General features: G+C 45.1%; 1 long non-coding RNA gene across 1 annotated transcript in view; it reads left to right on the top strand.

Annotated features, from left to right (window-relative positions):
• The window catches only part of LOC140220018 (uncharacterized), a 102,092-nt gene that overhangs the window by 16,728 nt on the left and 65,005 nt on the right, over nt 1-20,359 (top strand). The window lies entirely within an intron of this gene.

Raw genomic sequence — 20,359 nt, 5'->3', positions numbered from 1 at the left:
TCTATGAGGTTTAGCATATTACCATGAATGTCCATTTCTGCCAAGTCTCTTAAGATCCCGTATCGCCACGTTGTGTCGTATGCCTTCTCCATATCGAGGAATATGGATAAGAAAAACTGTTTGTGTACAAATGCCTCACGGATGTTTGCTTCAATACGTACAAGGTGATCAGTTGTGGAGCGCCCTTCCCTGAAGCCACACTGATAAGGATCAAGTATTTTGTTCTGTTCAAGGAAATGGATGAGGCGCCGATTTATCATTTTTTCAAATACCTTACACATGCAACTTGTGAGGGCTATCGGGCGGTAGCTTGCCACTGAGGAAGGATCTTTGCCTTGTTTTAAAACAGGGACCACAATGGCTTCTTTCCATGCAGTCGGAAGGTACCCTGCTTCCCAGATAGTGTTGAAAAGTGTAAGTAGTGTAACTTGCGTGTCATTGTGTAAGTGTTTCAGCATTTCATACATGATTCTGTCAGATCCCGGTGCAGAGCTCTTGCATGCGCTCAAGGCAGCTCTGAACTCTGCAATACTAAAAGGACGGTTGTATGGTTGATTTTGACAACATTTTCTGTTGAAAGGCTTACGTTCTTCTATTTGTTTGTGTTTGAGGAAGGATTGTGAATAATTTGTTGAACTTGACACGTTCTCAAAATACTCCCCAAGTGAGTCTGCCTGGTCTTGCAGTGTATCGCTCTGTGTGTTTACCAGAGGGAGTGAATATGTTTGGCGCCCTCTAATCCTATTCACCCTGTTCCAGGCTTTGGCCTCACCTCTGAACGAGTTAATACTCGATAAAAACTTGTGCCAACTTTCTCTTTTGGCCTGTCGGCGGGTTCGCCTGCCTTGGGACTTTACTTTTTTAAAGTTCGTAAGGTTCTCTGCTGTGGGAGAAGCGCGTAGCAACCCCCACGCCTTGTTCTGATTCTTACGGGCGATCCTACATTCGCTGTTCCACCACGGTACATGTCGTTTGCATGCCAGACCACTTACTTCGGATATGCATTTTGCTGCGGCATCTATTATGAATGGTGTAAGATAATCCACAGCAGCATCAATTTCTAAAGAAGGAATGTCGGCCCATGAGATGCTGGTGAGAGTTCGAAATTTTTCCCAGTCGGCTGTGTCCATCTTCCACCTAGGAGCGTGTGGTGGATATTCGTTTTCTATAGGTGATCTTAGCAGTATAGGGAAGTGGTCGCTGCCGTAAGGGTTGTCGGCAACTTCCCATTCAAGTTCAGGCAGTACAGACGGGGAGACTATGCTAAGATCTATTGAGGAATAGGTTCTGTTTGCAAGAGAGTAATATGTGTGTTCCTTCTTATTCAACAGGCACGCACCAGAAGAAAAAAGGAACTGTTCAACAAGGCGACCTCGCGCATCTATACGAGAGTCGCCCCACAGGGAGCTGTGCGCATTGAAATCGCCAAGAACAGCATAAGGTTCTGGCAATTGATCGATCAAAGAGTGAAATTCATGTTTGTTCAGTTGGTAATGCGGGGGTATGTAAAGGGAGCAAATGGTGATGAGTTTGTTTAGTAGGACAACTCGAACCGCCACTGCTTCAAGGGGCGTTTGTAGCTGTAAAGGTTGACACGCAATACTTCTCTGAGTAAGAATCGCAACACCACCCGATGATGCGACGGCATCATCGCGGTCTTTGCGAAACGTAACATACGTACGGAGAAACTTTGTGTGTTTAGATTTTAAGTGTGTTTCCTGTAAACACAGCACTTTTGGATTATGTTTGTGGATGATTTCTTGCAAATCATCAAGGTTTCTAAGGAGACCTCTGATGTTCCATTGAATGATTTGTGTATCCATGTTAAAGGTAAATTGGTGCTGTGTTTACGGAAACGGAGTGGATGCCTTATATTACAGAGCCCTTTCGAGGCCCTGTAATAGGTGTTTTGTTCTTTCTGAAGCGTTCGAGTGATTCTCGACGCTCCTTAGGCGTTTGGTGCGCCTTGGGGACAGGTGTAGTGTCCATTGCCTCGTGTGAGGCGCCGGACAAGCGCTCTTGCGAGCGAAAGGTTTTCAGAGGGAGTTCCGCCTTGGAGGGCAAGACCCCTGCGCCCACCAGCCCGGAGGTCGATGGGGCTCCCTGAGGGATTTGGCTGCGCTGGCCGTTGCCAGCGCTGGAAGAGGCCTCGGAGGTTGGGGCAGCCTCGGCTGCACCCACCTTCGGGGTGGATGGTCCCTTCTCCTCGGTTGGCGGAGCAGTGCTAGCTGCAACCGCCGCGGGGGCAGATGGCGTAACTGCCGACTCACTGCCTGTGGGTCGGACAGCCGCCGGAGGCCGTTGTGACGCTGCCCCCTTACGCGCCACATCGGCAAAGCTGCTCTTAGACAGGTATGACACCCGCCTACGTGCCTCCTTGAAAGATATATTTTCTTTGACTTTGATTGTTACAATCTCTTTTTCTCTTTTTCCAGGACGGCCAGGCGCGCGAGTATGCGGCGTGCTCGCCATCACAGTTGACACAATGTGGAGTCTTCTGGCATGTTTCGGAGGAATGTTCAGTGTCACTACACTTGGCACATGTCAGCCGGCCTCGACAGTTCTGTGAACTGTGGCCGAACCTTTGGCACTTAAAGCATCTGAGAGGATTGGGCACGTATGGCCTAACTCGAAGTTTGATATAACCGGCCTCGATGGACTCGGGGAGGACACTTGAACCGAAAGTGAGTATCAGGTGTTTCGTATTGATCTCTTTACCGTCTCGCCTGATCTTAATTCGCCTAACATTTATGACATTCTGTTCACTGAAGCCCTCCAAGAGTTCAGCTTCAGTGAGCTCTAGCATGTCATCGTCCGAGACAACGCCGTAGGTGGTGTTCATGGTACGGTGCGGAGTTACTGTTATTTGGGTTTCCCCAAATGACTCTAGTTTTGACAGTTTTTCATATTGCTTTTGATGGCGGAGCTCCAAGAGAAGATCACCGCTTGCCATCCTCGATGCCTTATAACCAGGACCAAAGACTTCGGTCAATGACTTGGAAACAACGAAGGGTGAAATAGTTCTTACTGGTTTTTCGGGTTTTGCAGAATGAAAAACATGGAAACGTGGGAAGTTGTGGACTTGGCGTCCGAAAAACTGAAAGACTTCATCGGTGCGCCCTCTTTTCGGAGGGCGATCAGGGAGTCGAGGAAAGGAGCTATCCATAAATAGATGTGATATTTCGGCAGTAACGCCAGCCACCCACCGTGGAGTCCTACAAGGGGACGCTGCAGGGCGTGTGAAACACGGCCTGCAAACGCCAGCTGTACTTTACCGCTATAACCAAATATGAAATAACCTAGGTTGGCTATTCACACAAGGTTAACCCTTGCTGCCTGGAAAAATTGGAAGTAAGCGGAAGCTAGGAGAAGACAGGAAAGATGAAAAGTGAGAGAAAGACGAAGGCTGGAGGGAGAGAGAGACAGGAAAGGGCAACTACCGATTTCCCCCGGGTGGGTCAGTCCGGGGGTGCCGTCTATGCGAAGCAGAGGCCAAAGAGGCGTGTTGCCCCCGCCGGGGGGCCTTAAAGGTCCAAACACCCAGCATCGGCTCAACCCCCAGGATCCCCTTTTCCCCAGACACGGCTAAGCCGCGCACGGCTACACGCGGGAGGGTCCAACCTTCGTGTGCTCGGGTCTGTGGTGTCGCAACACACCAAACGCCTGCTGACGCAGACGCCCGTGCGGGGTTCTCCAAATTTAACTAGGTTCGGAAGGCTTTCATGTTGCTTCGCATCGCGGAGTTCCAGAAGGAGATCTCCACTAGCCATCTTTGATGCCTTGTAACCTGCACCAAGTGCTTCGGTAAGACATTTTGACCCAAGGAAAGGTGAAATCATTCTCATCGTCTTTTCAGGTTTGTCGGAATGGATGACGTGGAATCGGGGAAAGCTTTGTAGTCTGTTGCCAAAAAACTTAAAGACATCTTCGGTGCGCCCTCGTTTCTGAGGGCGATCAGGAAGCTTAGGGAAAGGAGTTTCCATGAGAATATATAAAAATTCGGCAACAGCGCCGACCACCCACCACGGAGCCCAACGAGGGGACGCGGCAGAGCTTGCGTACAAGTCTGCACGACGCCAGTCGTACGCCGTCACTATAACCGAATATGGTGTACCCAAGGTTGGATAGCCACACAGGGTTAACCCTTGCCGCCAGGAGAAAGGAAGCAAAAAGAACAGAGAAGGAGACAGGAAAGGTCAAAAAGTGAGAGATAAAGACGAAGATTCGAGGAGGGAGAGACAGGAAAAGGCGACTGCCGATGTCCTCCAGGTGGGTCAGCCTGGAGGTGCCGTCTATGTGAAGCCGAGGCCGAAGAGGTGTGTTGCCTCCGCCGGGGGGCCTTAAAGGTCCAGACACCCAGCATCGGCTCAACCCCCAGGATCCCCTTTTCCCCAGACACGGCTAAGCCGCGCACGGCTACACGCGGGAGGGTCCAACCCTCGTGTGCTCGGGTACGTGGTGTCGCAACGCACGAAACGCCTGCTTGCGCAGACGCCCCTGCGGGGGCTCTAGTATCTTTGTAGGTATGATTGTGGATATGTATAGGAAGGTTTGTGTGCAAAGATTGCAGGCACCAGCACTTGGGCTGACATAGCTCTGTACGCTCTCTGACTCACTAATGCCAGTTAGCATGGTGTTCTGCATAAAAAGAAAGTTGCTATTTAAGATGTAGGTGTATTGATGACTTGAGGGTATTTTTTTAAATCACACTGACCTCTTAATGGAATAACATGTTATATCCATTGGCACCTTAGGTTAGGAATTCGGCTTGTGCCACTGTGACCCAAGGGGTACAGAATTCTTAAATTTAGCTAGATGTGTGCCATACAAACATCATGATGTTGCTTTTGTCATTGTTGCATCGCTGCATGCAGTAGGCATCTCAGACTGTGTATCTGCATCTGCTTTGTGCGGCATTTGCAATATGGCATAACCTGTGAGCAGTGTAGTGCATAAACAAAAATAAATTGCATGAGACAGTTGCGCACATATGTTTATGGTGAACAAAAATAAACATCGCATAATTAAAATTACAGGTCCTACAGGGTGAAAGTCAACACTATTACATGCGCCTTTACTTTTATAGCACTTCATTAAGCATGTCACTAAGACTTTGCTTCACGTTGCCTCCAGTGTGTCTTGGATCTGCATAATTATTTTTTGGTGTTCTGCATGGGCTGCCACACTGACTTGCTCAGTTGCATTTGTTCTCTAACCTGCATCCATTTTACACCCTTGAGGTACTCGTTGCTATGATGTGCTATAAACTTGCTATTTGTGTTCAGGACTCTTGGATCTGGGCACTGCCCCGATGGATGGGGCACTGCCAGCTCATTGTGAGTCGGCACAGCCCAGCGGCGTCCTTGGGCCTCGAGAAGAGGTGGCAGGCAGCCAGGCAGCCAGTCGTGTGCCTTACACCCATGTGAGTGTATAGATTTATCCTGATAATTTGCATCTGCTAAGTCGCTATGCTTGCTAGAAAAAGCCTAACGAAGTGTTTATTTCCTCTTGTTAAACATTGTGTCATACTGAAGAACTAATAATGCCTTGAATGCGCTTGCAGTTGGTCTGCTTGAATTTTCGAATCGTACTTTGTATACTAGATAATGCCAACTCATTATGGGAATCGTGCTATGCAGATAGAGCTGTCTGCCTCCTGCTCAAAAGGCACACTACACACCTCTTTGGCTTCTGCTTCACGTAGACGGCAACCCCAGACTGACCCACCCGGGAGAAATCGGTAGTTACCTTTTCCTATCCTCCTCTCTAATCTTCGTCTTTCTCTTGCTTTCGATCTTCCCTGTTTCCTCTTGGCTTCCTTTTACTTCCACTTTTTCCAGACAGCAAGGGTTAACCTTGTGTGGGATAGCCAACCTTGTTTATAACAGATTTGGTTGTAGTAGTGTCGTACAGCTGGCGCCTGCAGGACGTGTTTTTTCACGGTCTTGCAGCATCTCCTTGTTGGGCTCCATAAGGAGGTGGGTGGTTGGCGGTGCTGCCGAATTTCCGCATATATTTATGGCATGTTCTTTTCTCCCACTTGCTGATCGCGCTCATAAACGAGGGCGCACCGAAGTATTTAGGTTCTATGGCCAACATAGTAAAAGCATTCCCAAATTCCATGTCATACATTCCGAGAAAACCGCAATGTCAGTGAGAATGATCGCCTTTTCTGGTGTCGAAATCAATAACCGATGTTCTTGGTCAAGGCTATAAACTTTCCAAACTTCCAAGCGGAGATCTCCTTTTAGAACTCCGAGATAAAAATCAATTTGAAAGGCTGCCGAATCTTGTCTTTTGGTGACGTTCCAGTGAATGTGACGCCGCCTCGCATCATGAACACTAGCCGTGGTGTTGTATTTGATAGTGACCTGATTGATCTGACAGAGGCTGAACTACTTGAAGGCTGGGGTGACCAGAATTAGATCAGTGTAAAACGAACCAAGATGAGGTGCGATGGTTAAGAAATACAGACTAAGCATCTTATTCTCACATTCGGCTCAGGTGTTGTGCCTGAAACAATCGAGGTAGGCTATGTGAAGATCAGGGTCAGGCCGTATATACCGAATTCCCTCCGATGCTTTAAATGTCAAAGGTTCGGCACAGTTCCCAGAACTGCCATGGCTGACTAACCTGTGCCAAATGCAGCGACCACGAACATCCGTCCGAGCCATGCGCGAACACTGCACACTGAATTGTGAAGGGGAGCACCCTGCGTACTCGCGGCCCTGCCCATCTTGGAAAAAAGGAAAAGAAATAATGGCAATCAAAATCAAAGAGAATATGTCGTTTAAAGAGGCACGCAGGCATGTATCCTTCTTGCCAAAGTGGCGCGTCAGGGCAGCGCCACATCCGCCTCCGGTGGCTGTCCGGCCCACACACAATGAGCCGGCTGTGCCCTGACCTGCCCCCTGGGCGGTTGCAGCTGGCGCTGTTCCACCGTCCGAGATGAAGGGGCCATCGACCTCTGGGCAGGTGGCCTCAAAGGCCTCATCCCTTGAGAAGCTTCCTCGACAAACAAATCGCTCTCAAGAGCCGGTGTCCAGCGCCTCGCAGGAGGCAATGGACACAACACTTAGTCAAACGGCACCACCAGCTCCTTTGCAGTGGCGAGAATCTCGACCGTTCCATAAAAGAGAAACATCGCATTACGGGACCGGCAAATGGCCCGGTAACCTAACTTTTCTTGTTAGACACACAGCACTAACCTCGTTCCCATTATGGATACCCAAATATTACAATGAAACGTGAGCGGACTTCTTCACAACCTTCACGATGTTAAAGAACTACTCCGTAAATTCACTCCAAAGGTGTTGTGTGTACAAGAAACGCACCTAAAATTAACGCAGACAAACTTTCTAAGGCAATGTGCCACTTTCCGCAAAGACCGTGATGATGCACTCACCTTCTCAGGGCGTGTAGCCGTAATAGCCTATAAGGGCGTTGAATGCCGGCAAATAAATCTCCGAACCCCCCTCGAGGCAGTTGCATTACGAGCTGTGCTATTTGGTCAGCTAATCACGGTTCGATATATGTCTCCCCTTCCTGTCAACTTACTAAAGCAGAGTTTCACAGCTTCATCGATGAACTTCCTCCCCCATATATAGTCGTGGTGATCTAAATGCACGTAGGCCTCTGTGGGGCAACACATGTTCCGATGCGTGTGGGCGCCTGACAGAAAATTTTGTTTTCTTCAGCTGCATGCTTAGTGAACAAAAAAGAACCAACATACTACACTGTTACACATAAAACATACTCGTCCATAGACTTGAGCATAGTTTCGAGCTCACTATTTCCGTACCTGGAGTGGTCTATTCTCAAGAACCCCTATGCGAGTGACCACTTCCCAATTACATTAAAGGTAACAAAGCGAGATGCATGCTGTCCGCATTTTCCTTGATGGAACCTCGAATCAGCAAACTGGAAACTGTTTCGAGAACTCGCATATTTAGGCGGTGACGACAATTCTGATTTTAACCTAGATGATGCTGTGGCATACCTAACTGATTGTGTTATTGATGCTGCAACAAAATGTATTAAACCATTTAACAGACTGGCAAAGAATCGTCGCAACCCATAGTTGATTCACGAATGCAGGAAAGCCCTCAAAAATCAAAACGAAGCTTGGGGATTGTTTCACGATTCTCCAACAGCTGAAAGCCTTATTTCACTGTGGCCAGAATATTGTCTCAGGCTTTTGCTATCTTGAGGTTTGACCATGTGTTAATTGAATGCTACACTAATGAACTTGTTTGGTGTGGGAAAATTTGTGTTTGTAGCATTTAAGAACCATTTATAATAAAAACTTTATTGTATCTCCAAATAGGTTCTGCCTATGTAGTTTGTAGTTTACTTTTTGCCAGTGGCGATGCTGGCTAGTCTTATAGCACGTACTTGATGCACAAGCAATGTGGAAATGAGGTATAATCACATTCACTGATTATGCATGCTTATTGTATGCAGTCTTCTGTAGGGAATTCTTTCTAATGTCAGGTTTGACATTTTTGTGTAAAACAGAAAAACTAGGAAAAGTAGGTTGGCTAACCACATAGGTGTGCCGCTTTTACTTCAGGGGCCAGTCCCAGTACCTGCAGAGCTGGGTGTGGAAGCTCCACTCTTCACACCAGTTGGTGGAAAGGCAAGCTGTGTTTGCTTATCTGAATCAAACTAGTATATGTCATTATAAACGAGAATATGTGCTGAGTACTTTACTCGGTACTAACTGTGGAGCTTGGTGTATGCAGTTGTCAAAGCAGCGAGTACAGCAGTGTTCTGAAAAAATAACCGGTGCTGACGTGCTAGTATTTCAAGTTCATTCGTAGTGCATAGAAAGATTGTCATTATTCCACTAAAATTCGTATTTCTGGGAATGTACCACTCCTACAATTGTTTTATTCGTCTATTAAAAGGAATGCTCTGCTAGCAATGGTGCATTGCTGTGTGAGCAGGAAAAGTCGACATCAGTCGTGTATGAGCAATGGTTTATGAGAGTACTTATGTGCAGTAATACCTTGGTAACCCAAAACAGTAAAATCTGGAAAACATTTTGAGACAAGTCAGTTTTCCAGATAATCAGTAGTGGAAATTGCAGTGAAAAGTTGAGTTCGCTCTAAAAAATTAGCCGCTACTGACACGCTTTTCAACAACAGCTAAACGTAAAGGTTTCAAAAAAAATTAAAACATGCCAGAGATATCAATCAGCTCCATTTGTGGCCCTGCAATCTTATTCTGTGGATGAAAATTGCGTAAGGCTGGTCTGCTTCGTGGTAGCTCCTGGACTTAGAAAAGCTTCCTCGAGCCACTTCACACATCGCACGAGCCGATCGTTCCCGACGCTGCATTTAACTTTATTTCGCAGCAAGTGAAGCACGTTTCTTGTTTCAGCAGATGTCGGCACCTTTTGAGGTGTTTCATCATAATTGCCTTCACCGCCCCTTCCGTTTGTAGCCATCCCAGCGATTTCGGTGTCAGTAAATTCACCTGTCTCCGGTACATCCTGGTTGCACGCACACACTTGTAAATGCTCATGTCGCCTTCTACTATGCAACACACGTAGCAGAGACTTACAAGGAACCCTGCCGCAGAAAGCGACGTGAGCATTTACGAGTACGCGCTATATGCAAGCAGGGCATACCGAAACGCATGCTGCACATGGTTTTTTATTCTATGCTGTATAGACTAAAATTCAGTGCCGCGAGCATTGTGTAGAATAAAAGTAAAACGGAAATCGGACCTCTGATGGTAAATCACATGCGTTGCACAAAGCGAACACAACGAACTGTGTCAAGCATGCTATTTTTCCGGGCCTGCCTCTGCGCATGTCTCTCCCATCACATCACGTGCTACACGGTTGCTTGACAAAGTTGTTATGCCACTAGGTTCTGACTTCACATCCTAGGAAAGTGTACGCTTTGTGGTAGGTGCAGCAGTCTTGCGCGAAGCTTGTTTAACGGTCTTGTGGCAGAATTCTTGTTCCACTCCTAGTGAAGAATATGAGGTATCCGCAATTTGGTCCAAAAATAGTTCGATGCCCTGGAAAATTTCCACAGCCGATTTTTTTAGATATGAGAGTTTGGGTAAACACAGTATTACTGTAGTATGATAAGGCAGCTCAGTAGTTCTTACCATTTTTACTAAGTAGTGTGCCAAGGCTTGATTCAGGCGAGTTGGTCTCGTACTGGGAGCCTCAATATCCCTTAAAGTGCAGGGACAGATAAATGACTACATATGGTGCTAACTTCCAACTGCTTATTTTAGAAAGGAAGATGTCCTTTTATGAACTCTCTACACATGTTCACAAAGGTGTGACATCCTGTAAATGACAGCACACATACATCGCTTTTTAACTAAGCAAGTTTTTTATGGGATGGTGACAGAGACGTAGTGCTGACGCGCCTGTCTGCTAAGTACTCTTGCTTTGCGTCTAGTTGACAAATTTGACTTCGCCCTGCCATCTGCTAGCCGCCTGGTTAGCTCAGATGGTAGAGCGGCTGCCCCGAAAAGGCAGTGGTCCCGGGTTCTAGTTCCTAACCAGGACAAATTGTTTTTCAACTGCGAGGCTTTTCTTTTTATGAAATACATTAGTTGTCACACAACTCAAAAAAGACTGGCCAGCGATTGAATGTACAACTAGTATTCTCTGCACCTAACAAGCTAGCAAGGGTATGCTGCATGACTAATCCAAATGAGGATGCCAAACTCCACTGCGAAAAAAGGCGTGAAAATAAGTTCGTTGATTGTGCCTCGTGCATCATCGGGCACTTACACGTGCAGTGCTTTAGATTCTCTATGTAGGACAAACAGGATGGTGCCTGAATGATTGGCTACGGGAGCATAACAATGTAAAGAAATTTGGCAGTTAGTCAGTAGCGTACCATTATAGAAAGTGTGGTTGCACCTTTGTTTGACCAGTGCAGTATCGGGGCAGAGCCGGACAGCAGCTGACATGTGGTGTAATAGAAGCTGTTCATATTCAGTACTTAGCAGACAGGTGCATTTACACTGTGCCCCTGTCACTATACCATAAGGAACTGGCAGGATACGTTCTAGGAAAGTAAAAATAATAGATTAATGCAGAATCTTGCAGGAAGCTCATTGCATAAAAGAGCTCTGATAATAGTTTCAATCGTGCATCTATTGCGCTACCCAATAAAGAAAAACCCATGCTAACGGTTGTATCCTACATGTGCGTGGAATGTGGTTTGGCGAAAGTACCATGTGTTGAACAGTTGCTTATGCTATTGTGTAACATTTAAGAGCTTTTTTAATGCCATGAAACCAGGTGAAGACCAGTGCCCTTTCTGTCTTGTGATCCTTTCTGCATTGTAAGACATTTCTTTTTTCCTCCTGAGGATGAGTACTTCTATTCAATTAGTTCAGCACTGCACGTGACATAAAGTATTGCCTAATGGCTCGGGCTCTGAGCAAGGTGTGCAAAAGAGCAAAAGCAGCGCCAGTGTCCAACTGAAATGACACAGCAAGTCAACATTGCCTTGTCATTGGCGGAAACTTTACAGGAATGCCAAAATGTGTCATGCCTTGTTGTGTCTTTATTCTCGCATTTGATAGCTGCCTTGCATGACGCTGCATTGGCCACCTGCCTTCTGAACTGCATAATTGCCCTCTGTAATCGTGATGATCATGACCACGGTTTCGTTCGCAGCTGTTGTGACAAGTAGTAGTTTCATTGTGACTTGGTGCAATGCATGCAGTCTCACAAAGATGGTGGCTATCGAGGATAGTGATTGTACTGTGGCCAGGCTTGCATCCAATCAGCCAGTTACGTTGAGATTGTTGTACAATCTGTTACAGCCAGCTCAGTGGTGAAACAATTACCGGGATGGACATGTGGTAGTGAATAGCATGCCTCCGACAAAGATGCGGCCAAGTCTTGTGCTATGATTGCACTGCAAAGAAAGTACTTCCTCAAGGCCCTTGCCGCTGCGAGCAGTATGATCAGTCGCGAAATGACATCTGCAGCTCCTGCACTGCTTATATGTGAAATAGAAACAGGATTTGCGGATTGATTCCGTATAAAAGTGTGTTGGTGTGAACATTTGTTTTTTTCTTTTCATACCCTTAACAATTCAACATTCGGTTAATTCAGAATTTATATCCAGTCCTGTGAAATTTGAAAGGTTTGAGTGTATTACACCCCTTCTTTCACCGCATGTGTAATTTGAGCTCAGTGGGGTACTGCAAGAACTGTTTTCAGCCTCAAGGGTAAGATTGCTAGCTCTGGGACAAAGCAGCTCCTTAAGCATGCAATAAGTTTTACTGTGGTTTTCTACTCTTCCCATCTGCTTCCCTAGACTTTTTTCAAGTGCAAATAAATACTAGTATATACCGCACAAAAGGTGCTTGTCGCTCACTGTGGGATTAAATGTGGTGAATTCTCTGAGGTAGAATTGTTGTCCCTGGGCCATCATCAGTGAAGCTTCATCGACTAGGGCTTCCTACAGTCAGTGCGTAAACAATGAACCTTTTGCATGTATCTTGGTTTTATGCTTGAGTGCCATCACTGTGTTTGGCAACCTACTTTTCTTTAATAAATGTGACCTTTTTTATCCATTATTTCAGGAACAGAGACTTTTTCTGAGAGTACATATGCTCTTTTGTATTTGAGTAATTAATCTCTTGCAATTTTTATCTTTCGTAGGTTCACATTGGAAATGGTTTATTTTTCTGTGCCAACAAGTGGACGTGGGTGAATCAAGCGAAAACAGACAGCACATTTGCCAGGGAGGTTGCCCGATGCCTGTGGCAGCCATATGAATTGGCTGGCAGGAGTGTCACGGGAAAAATATGTATGCGCAAGCTCAAGGAAGGTGGCGAGGCAAAGCCAGCATTAACACCAGAAAAACTTGGTGCAGCTCGAAGTAAGTAGACCCTTTCCTGCTAGCTCATGTTTTCATAACGATTTCAAAGTCTTTTGAAGTTAAAGGAGCAATGCCTATCACATGGTGCTATTTCTGCACGAATATAATGGGCTGTCGGTAAGATGGGGTTGTATTAAGGTGATCTTATATGGGCCGACATAGTTTACATATACACATCAGGGGCATGCATAGCTGTATGTGCATATTTAGTGATGCACTCTCACTAACAAAAACTATCATTTAGTTTCTATAGTGGTATTAAAGGTGCATTAAAATTTCCTGTTAACACTTCTGCACTGGCATCTATGCAGTGTTTTCTATCTGGATATTCCGCGGTACGGTAGCGAAAAGCTGTGCAATCTGTGTAGTCACTTGCATGAGCTGGTATATACTTGTTAATTTAATGTAAAATACCTGTGGAAATGTATTATACTATTTCTCTGGTCTTTTATTGCTATTCTGCAGCCATTTATACTGTTTGTAAAACACGAACATTTAACAGAGATGGGAACAAGACAATGCGAGGACGAGCACTTGCTTTCAACTGCTGTGGTTAATGTTGAAATATCAGTTTACCTTGGTAAAAAACTCATAACCCTCCGTGTTCCCTTTTTGTGGTTTCTCTGTGAGATGTTCACGCTTTACACTCAATATCGTGCCAGAATTAGCCCAATCAGTTACGCAGTGGAGCCACCTATTGTGCATGTCAGTTCCAATGGCTTGTAGAATCTAGCAGGGCATGCTTTGTTTGCATTTTTTGTGCGGACTCATGCGAGCACTTTCTGGCAAAACATCCGAGCACTGTGGACACAGAAGCAAGGAGGGTCAAGGACCTTAACAAGCACTTGGCCACCATGCTTAGGGATGCGAAATAAAGATGGTTTCTGTTACGTGCCCTAAAAAGTGTCCTCCTTGTCTGGGAGCTGGGACATTGCCCGACTCACGTGTGATGGAAATTCACTCGCTGCAATGTTGGCAGACGATGTTACTGTGTGCAACTTCATCAGAAATATTGCATGAACAAAATAACTCGTTCAACACAAATGAGAACACTTGTACAATGTACCTAAATAAGAATAGTGTCTTTTGCATAGCTGAACGAGAACATTTCCATGTAGCATACACAAACGAGAACGATGTCGTTGAGCGTAGCCATGCGAGAACTATATCGTCGAACATAGCTATGTGAGAATAATTTCGTTTAACATACCCACACGAGAACGATCTCTCTTAATGTAGCCATATAAGAATCTCGTTCAGTGACGATGTCCATTCGTACACATGTGGCATACGACGTCGTTGAGTCTACGAAGCAATAATAGCGTCGAGAAGTTCTCGTTCAATTATCATACATATTTTTTCAATAGGGGACGCTTTATTGCCAATACAGAAACTAGCCCCCTTATCCAACCACTGTGTTAACGATGACACCACGTCCAAATTCAGCGCCCACTACGAGGCAAATGCGACAGTCCTCAACGAGCCGGGTTGTGCATAACCAGTGTTCCATTCGTGGCACATCGCGGCGGGTGTGGTGTATACGCTACGAGCGGACCGTAGCTCCGTGCAACCGTACTGCGCATGCGCAGCGATAGCTTTGTACCCGACAAGGCTGGAGCATAGAGTAATATATCCCAAACGCACTCCCATAGAACCCAGCGGCCAAATTTCACCCAGGGCACCAAGCAGATAGGATTAACTCCTTTCGGTTTTGGCCACGCGCGGTTTGAACGCTAGCTGGCACGTGCTACGCTGGCTGCGCTGTTGGGGTCTTTTTATAGTTTTTCATTTTCCTTCTGCTGCTCAATTGCGCGTGGTCTTAGGGCGGAATCATTTATTTCATAAAAATGATTGCGAACGATCTTTACAAGCGTCCATATAATCTGTGCCACGTGCAATTTCACAAAGTAGACGCAAAGTGCCTTGGAAATTAGCAAATGTTCATTTCGCTTTATATAAATGCTTTTTCCGGGCTTTTTGCGCGTTCATCCAACGTCGTGGCACCAGATATGCAGCAGTAGTTCCCGTACGAATCTCCACCAGACGGCATCTGCTGAAAAAAGTTAGATGTATCTGTCGTTTTGGTATTTAGCCATTACAGGAATACTGCGAGCAGATACAAACAAAAGCAATTCGTTGTATAAGCGCCGGAAAAAATTTGTTTTTATAATAAGAGTCTCTCTCTCTCTCTCTCTCTGTCTCTCGCTTTTAAATATGTGGCGTCGAAAATACCCTACTCATTCGACATCCCTATTGAAAATCCCAGCATTACCCATCATGAATCTTATGCTGGGTATGATGGAAATTGTGCTGTACATGACGGAAAACATGGTGGGTATGGTGGAATTTATCATGGGTATGCTGGGTGGATGGTGGGTGTAGTGGTAGATGGTGGGATGTATTGGTGGGATACATACTGGGCGACTTGTCTCAATGATGGGTGTACTGAGTGAATGATGGGTGTGCTGGGTGGATGTTGGGATACATACTGGGTGACCTGTGTAAATGGTGGGTGAATGATGGATATGCTGGGTGAACGGTGGGTGCGTGAGGTGGATGGTGGGACCCATACTGGGTGACCCGTGTAAATGGTGGGTGAATGAGGGATGTGCTGGGTGGATGGTGGGTGTGCTGGGTGTATAGTGGGATACATTCTGGGTGACTTGTGTGGATAGTGGGTGAATGGTGTGCGTGCTGGAAGTACTGGGTGAATAGTGGGATACATAGCGGGAGTACAATGGGTGAATGTATGTGACATCAATAACATAACACGTGGCTTATGGCAATAGTAGTGACACAGTCATTAGGGTGGATTCATGAGGTGTACATAAGGTTATGTTTGATTTGCCAAATGGTATCACAGTTGTACCAGTTTTTGCTTATATAAACCTATGCGCACATGTACATTTCTAACATTTATTCAAGTATTTCTGCATACTATTTTGTGACGCCTAAGTATTAACTATTGTACCCTGCTAAATTGGAGTCTATTATTAGTAATGTTTATTATTGTAATGATTTGAGTTTTTCATGTTGGTTTTTGTTCAGAATAAGATCTCACTGCTTTGACATCCTTTGTAGGTAGTGGGATCTGGTGAAGCTGCTTTCGTGGAACTTTTACTCCCAGTTTCTCATGTACAGCACTTAAAGCACTAACTAACCTCAAATTGGGAATACTGATGATGATGGTAAAGCATTCCAGACGTACCTACTACTTCACTGATTTGGCTATGGTAAAATGCAAGCCCATCATTATTGTGAGAAGCACCACAATTTTCTCAGTGGGTGTTAGTTAGTTAATTCGGGTTTAATGGCGCAAAAGCGACTAAGGCTATGCTGCGCCAGTCACAGGACAGTATAAGATCCAATGTTAAGGTAGTTACAGCTGTGTTACCTTAAAGTCGATGTAGATAATCGGTTGCACCTAAAAACTGGAACAGGTTAGTGAATGGCACTAGTGGGTCATCGCCCAATATTAAGGCAGGGTGCAGAGGTATATGTAAGTGATACAAGTTTTTGAAATGTTTCTGCCTCTGTGTTTCAGTGTGTGAGCATGATATAATGATGTGGGTTACTGTGAGCGTTTCGTGACATTTCTCGCATGTTGGTGGATTTTCGTTTCGAAGTAAAAAATTGTGTGTTAGATGCGTGTGTCCAATTCGAAGTCGACATAAAATTACCTCATAGAACCGTTCTTGGTGAGTGCATGATTTCCACTCGCGAAGCAGGGGTTTAGTTATATGTAACTTGTTATTTACGCATGAGTTCCATTCTTGTTGCCATTTTGTTGCTAGGGCCTTACGAACCGCTCTGATACTGTCTCTGTATGGAAGTGTTATGTGTGTTATGCTTTTGTGCGCTGCCATGGATGCGCTTCTATCGGCAGCTTCATTCCCTGCTATCCCTATATGGCTTGGGACCCAGCAGAATCGTATGGTTCCTTCGTATTTCTTGTTAAATACTATGTTTAATATATCGCCAAGCAGGGGTTCAGACGCGGAGTTTAAGTTAAGGGCTCTTAGGGCACTTAACGAGTCGGTATAAATAATAGCATTCTTCTGCTTGTCGGAAGTAATTTTCTTAACTGCCATCCATATGGCATAAACTTCGGCGGTAAAAACTGAAGAAAAATTATTTATGCGAATGCTGTTTTCCCAATTTTTTGTTACGATCCCGACACCTACGTATTCTTGTGTTTTAGAGCCGTTAGTGTAATATTCTGTGTAATTTTTATATTTTTCTTGGATGGCTCGGAACTCTTGTATTATATGTTCTTGTGGAATGTCTTTTTTCTTTATATGTGTTAACGTCCAGTCACACAGCTTTGTAAAATTGCACCACGGGGGCAATCTTGGTGGCCTTTCGGCAACCTGCAGAGCTTCGGGAGGAACATCATAGGTCTGACAATATTGTTCGTGTCTTAAGATGAGTGGCCGAATCATGTTTGGTTTATTTCTGTAGTGTATTCGTGATTGGCACTGTGTTACGATGCTATAGCATATATGTTGTGGTGATGACCGAATTCTTAATACATAGCGAAGTGTAAGTTGTGCTCTGCGGTGCTGTAATGACGGCTCATTAGAGTCAACGTGTAAACTTTGTACAGGTGATGTCCTGTAAGCACCACTTGCCAGTCGTAGGCCGAGATTATGAACTGGATCAAGTCGCCTAATGTAGGACTGCCTAGCTGCCCCATAAACTACACTGCCGTAGACGAGGATGCTACGTACAAGGGACCGATATATACGTAGTAGACATGTTCGGTCAGATCCCCAGTGCTTACGTGATAAAACCTTGAGGATATTTAGCGCTTTATTTCCTTTAATTTTAGTTGCGTTAATATGGGACAGGAAGTTCAGTTTAGTGTCAAACGTTACGCCTAGAAATTTATAGTGTTCTTTGACTGGCAGCGTTGTACCATGTAAAGTGAGACCTGGAGTGCAGTGTAACCCTCGCTTCTGCGAAAAGAGAACTGTAACAGTTTTGTGTGTTGAGAACCGGAAACCATTTTTATCAGCCCATTGTGTAAGATTATTTATTGTTATTTGTAGTTGTCGTTCGCAGGTGGGTAGGTTTGAGGCGCGGCAAGCTATTTGCAAATCGTCGACTTATATTGAGTGCATAACTGATGGTGGGATGACCTTATTTACAGAGTTCATTTTGACTATGAAGAGCGTCGTGCTAAGAATGCAACCTTGTGGAACGCCATTTTCTTGTGTGAATGTGCGCGAGAGTATTGTGCCAAGACGTACTTGAAATGTTCGATTTGACATGAAATCGCATAGACAATTTAGCATTCTTCCGCGAATTCCCATGTCAGCCAGGTCTCTCAAAATTCCATATCGCCATGTGGTATCATAGGCCTTTTCGAAATCAAAGAAAGCAGCAAGGCAGTATTGCTTGTGAAGAAACGCATCACGTATTTCATGCTCTAGTCGCACGAGATGGTCAGTGGTGGAGCAGCCCTTTTTGTATCCGCACTGGTGTTTGTCTATTAGGCTTCTTGTTTCAAGGATGAATCTGAGTCTTATGTTGATAATGCTCTCATAGGACTTTGCTAGACAACTTGTTAGTGCAATGGGTCTATAGCTGCTAGGGTATGTTGCGGATTTATTAGGTTTTAGGAAAGGCACTACTACCGCTTTTTTCCAATCTGTGGGCATTACCCCAGACTCCCATATCTTATTGAAAAATTTAAGTGCCCCTACAGATGCTTGGGATAGGTGTGCCAGCATTGTGTAATGCACACGGTCAAGACCTGTTGCTGTTTTTTTACCGGCAGAGAGAACTCTGTTCAATTCATGTATTGTGAGGCGGTTATTGTACATTTCAACTGAAGCCCCAGAGGTAGGCAGTCTCTCTTTCTCAGCCGATTCTTTATACTTTAAAAATGAATTTGAATAGTTTGCTGAGCTGGATATGTTATAAAAGTGTTCACCTAATAAGTTGGCCTGATCCTGTAGTGTTGTTTGTGTGTCTGGACATGTAAGCAGCGGTATTGTGTATGATGAGTATTCTCCTCTAAATTTCCTCACCTGGTCCCACATTCGTTTTGATGTGACTGTACTATTGATGGAAGATATGTATTTTCGCCATGATAATTTCTCTGCATTTCTTCGAATAAATCGTGCTTTCGCTTTGGCCTGTTTGAAATTTAGAAGATTGTTATAAGTGGGGTACCTCCGTAGGATTCCCCAGGCCTTATTTTGTTCTTTCTTGGCTTCAGTACATTCGTTTGTCCACCAAGGATTTAGTTTTTTGCGCAAAATACCGGATGACTGCGGTATCGCCTTTTCTGCCGCTGTGATTATGACTTCAGTGATTTTCTTATTAAGTTCATCAATACTGAGTTCTGACGAAAAGACATTTTCCACTTTCGCGTTTTCCATAAAAACCTGCCAGTCAGCGAGCTGTATTTTCCATCGCCGTGGTCTAGTTACTAAGGTTTCTGGTGATGGTAGGAGTTTGATGAGTGCGGGTAAGTGATCGCTACCATATGAGGTGTCGAGAGCTATCCATTTAAAATCAGTAAAAAGAGAGGGCGAACAAAAAGCTAAATCTAAACAACTAAATGTGCGGGAAGTCGGTGAGAAGTAAGTTGGCGCACCTGAGTTTAAAAGACAAATACTATTTGACAGGATAAAATCTTCAACGAGTTGCCCCCTTTGGTCAGTTTTGACACTGCCCCATAGAGTACAATGAGCATTAAAATCACCTACTAAGACAAATGGCTCCGGTAACTGATCTGTTAGATTTTCTAAGTCTTTAGTAGTAAAATGTGTGTGAGGTGGAATATACAGTGAACAAATGGTGATGGTTTTGAAAGATAGAATGGTAACAGCTACGGCCTCTAAGGATGTTTTCAATTGGACATTTCGGGTAGGAGTGCCGCCCTGCACGACTATAGCCACTCCACCTGACAATCGGCTGGAACATTCGCGGTCCCTTCGGACAACGGTGAAACCTTTGAGAATTTGATTATTTTTTGGACCGAGGTTAGTTTCCTGGAGACATACTGCAACCGGTGAAAAGCTGTTGATGATGTCTTTAATGTCACCTAGATTGTGTATGAGACCTCTACAATTCCAATGGATAATAAAAGCCATTTTTGAATTGAAAGGTAAGAAATGGCACTACGGAAAGAATAAGAGGTGAGATGTTAGGTGACATGGATTTTAAAAGGCTTATACAAATGAGCGATAACCTTTAGGTTATCGCTTTCTTATTCTGAGTGGTTATTGGGATTTTGTCCCTCTTACCGCGCTCAAGAGAGCGCTTGTCCTTCGGTGTCAATGACACCGGGGTTTTTGCGTCGACCTCCATCGCTCTCTCTGAGGCGCTGGAGGATCGAGAGTTAGGCGCCGAGACACGTGTCTCGGGCCTTGGGGTTCGCTTGATCTTGGGGCCCTGCGGGACTGGTGTCTGCAGGGCCGTCGAAGAGGGTGGAGCAGTACTGACTGCTTCCACCACGGGGGCGGGAG

This window comes from Dermacentor andersoni, chromosome 8 (assembly GCF_023375885.2).
Source record: "Dermacentor andersoni chromosome 8, qqDerAnde1_hic_scaffold, whole genome shotgun sequence".
Lineage (NCBI taxonomy): Eukaryota > Metazoa > Arthropoda > Arachnida > Ixodida > Ixodidae > Dermacentor > Dermacentor andersoni.
The sequence above is the reverse complement of the archived record's forward strand: the minus strand, read 5'-3'. Positions and strand labels throughout refer to the sequence as shown.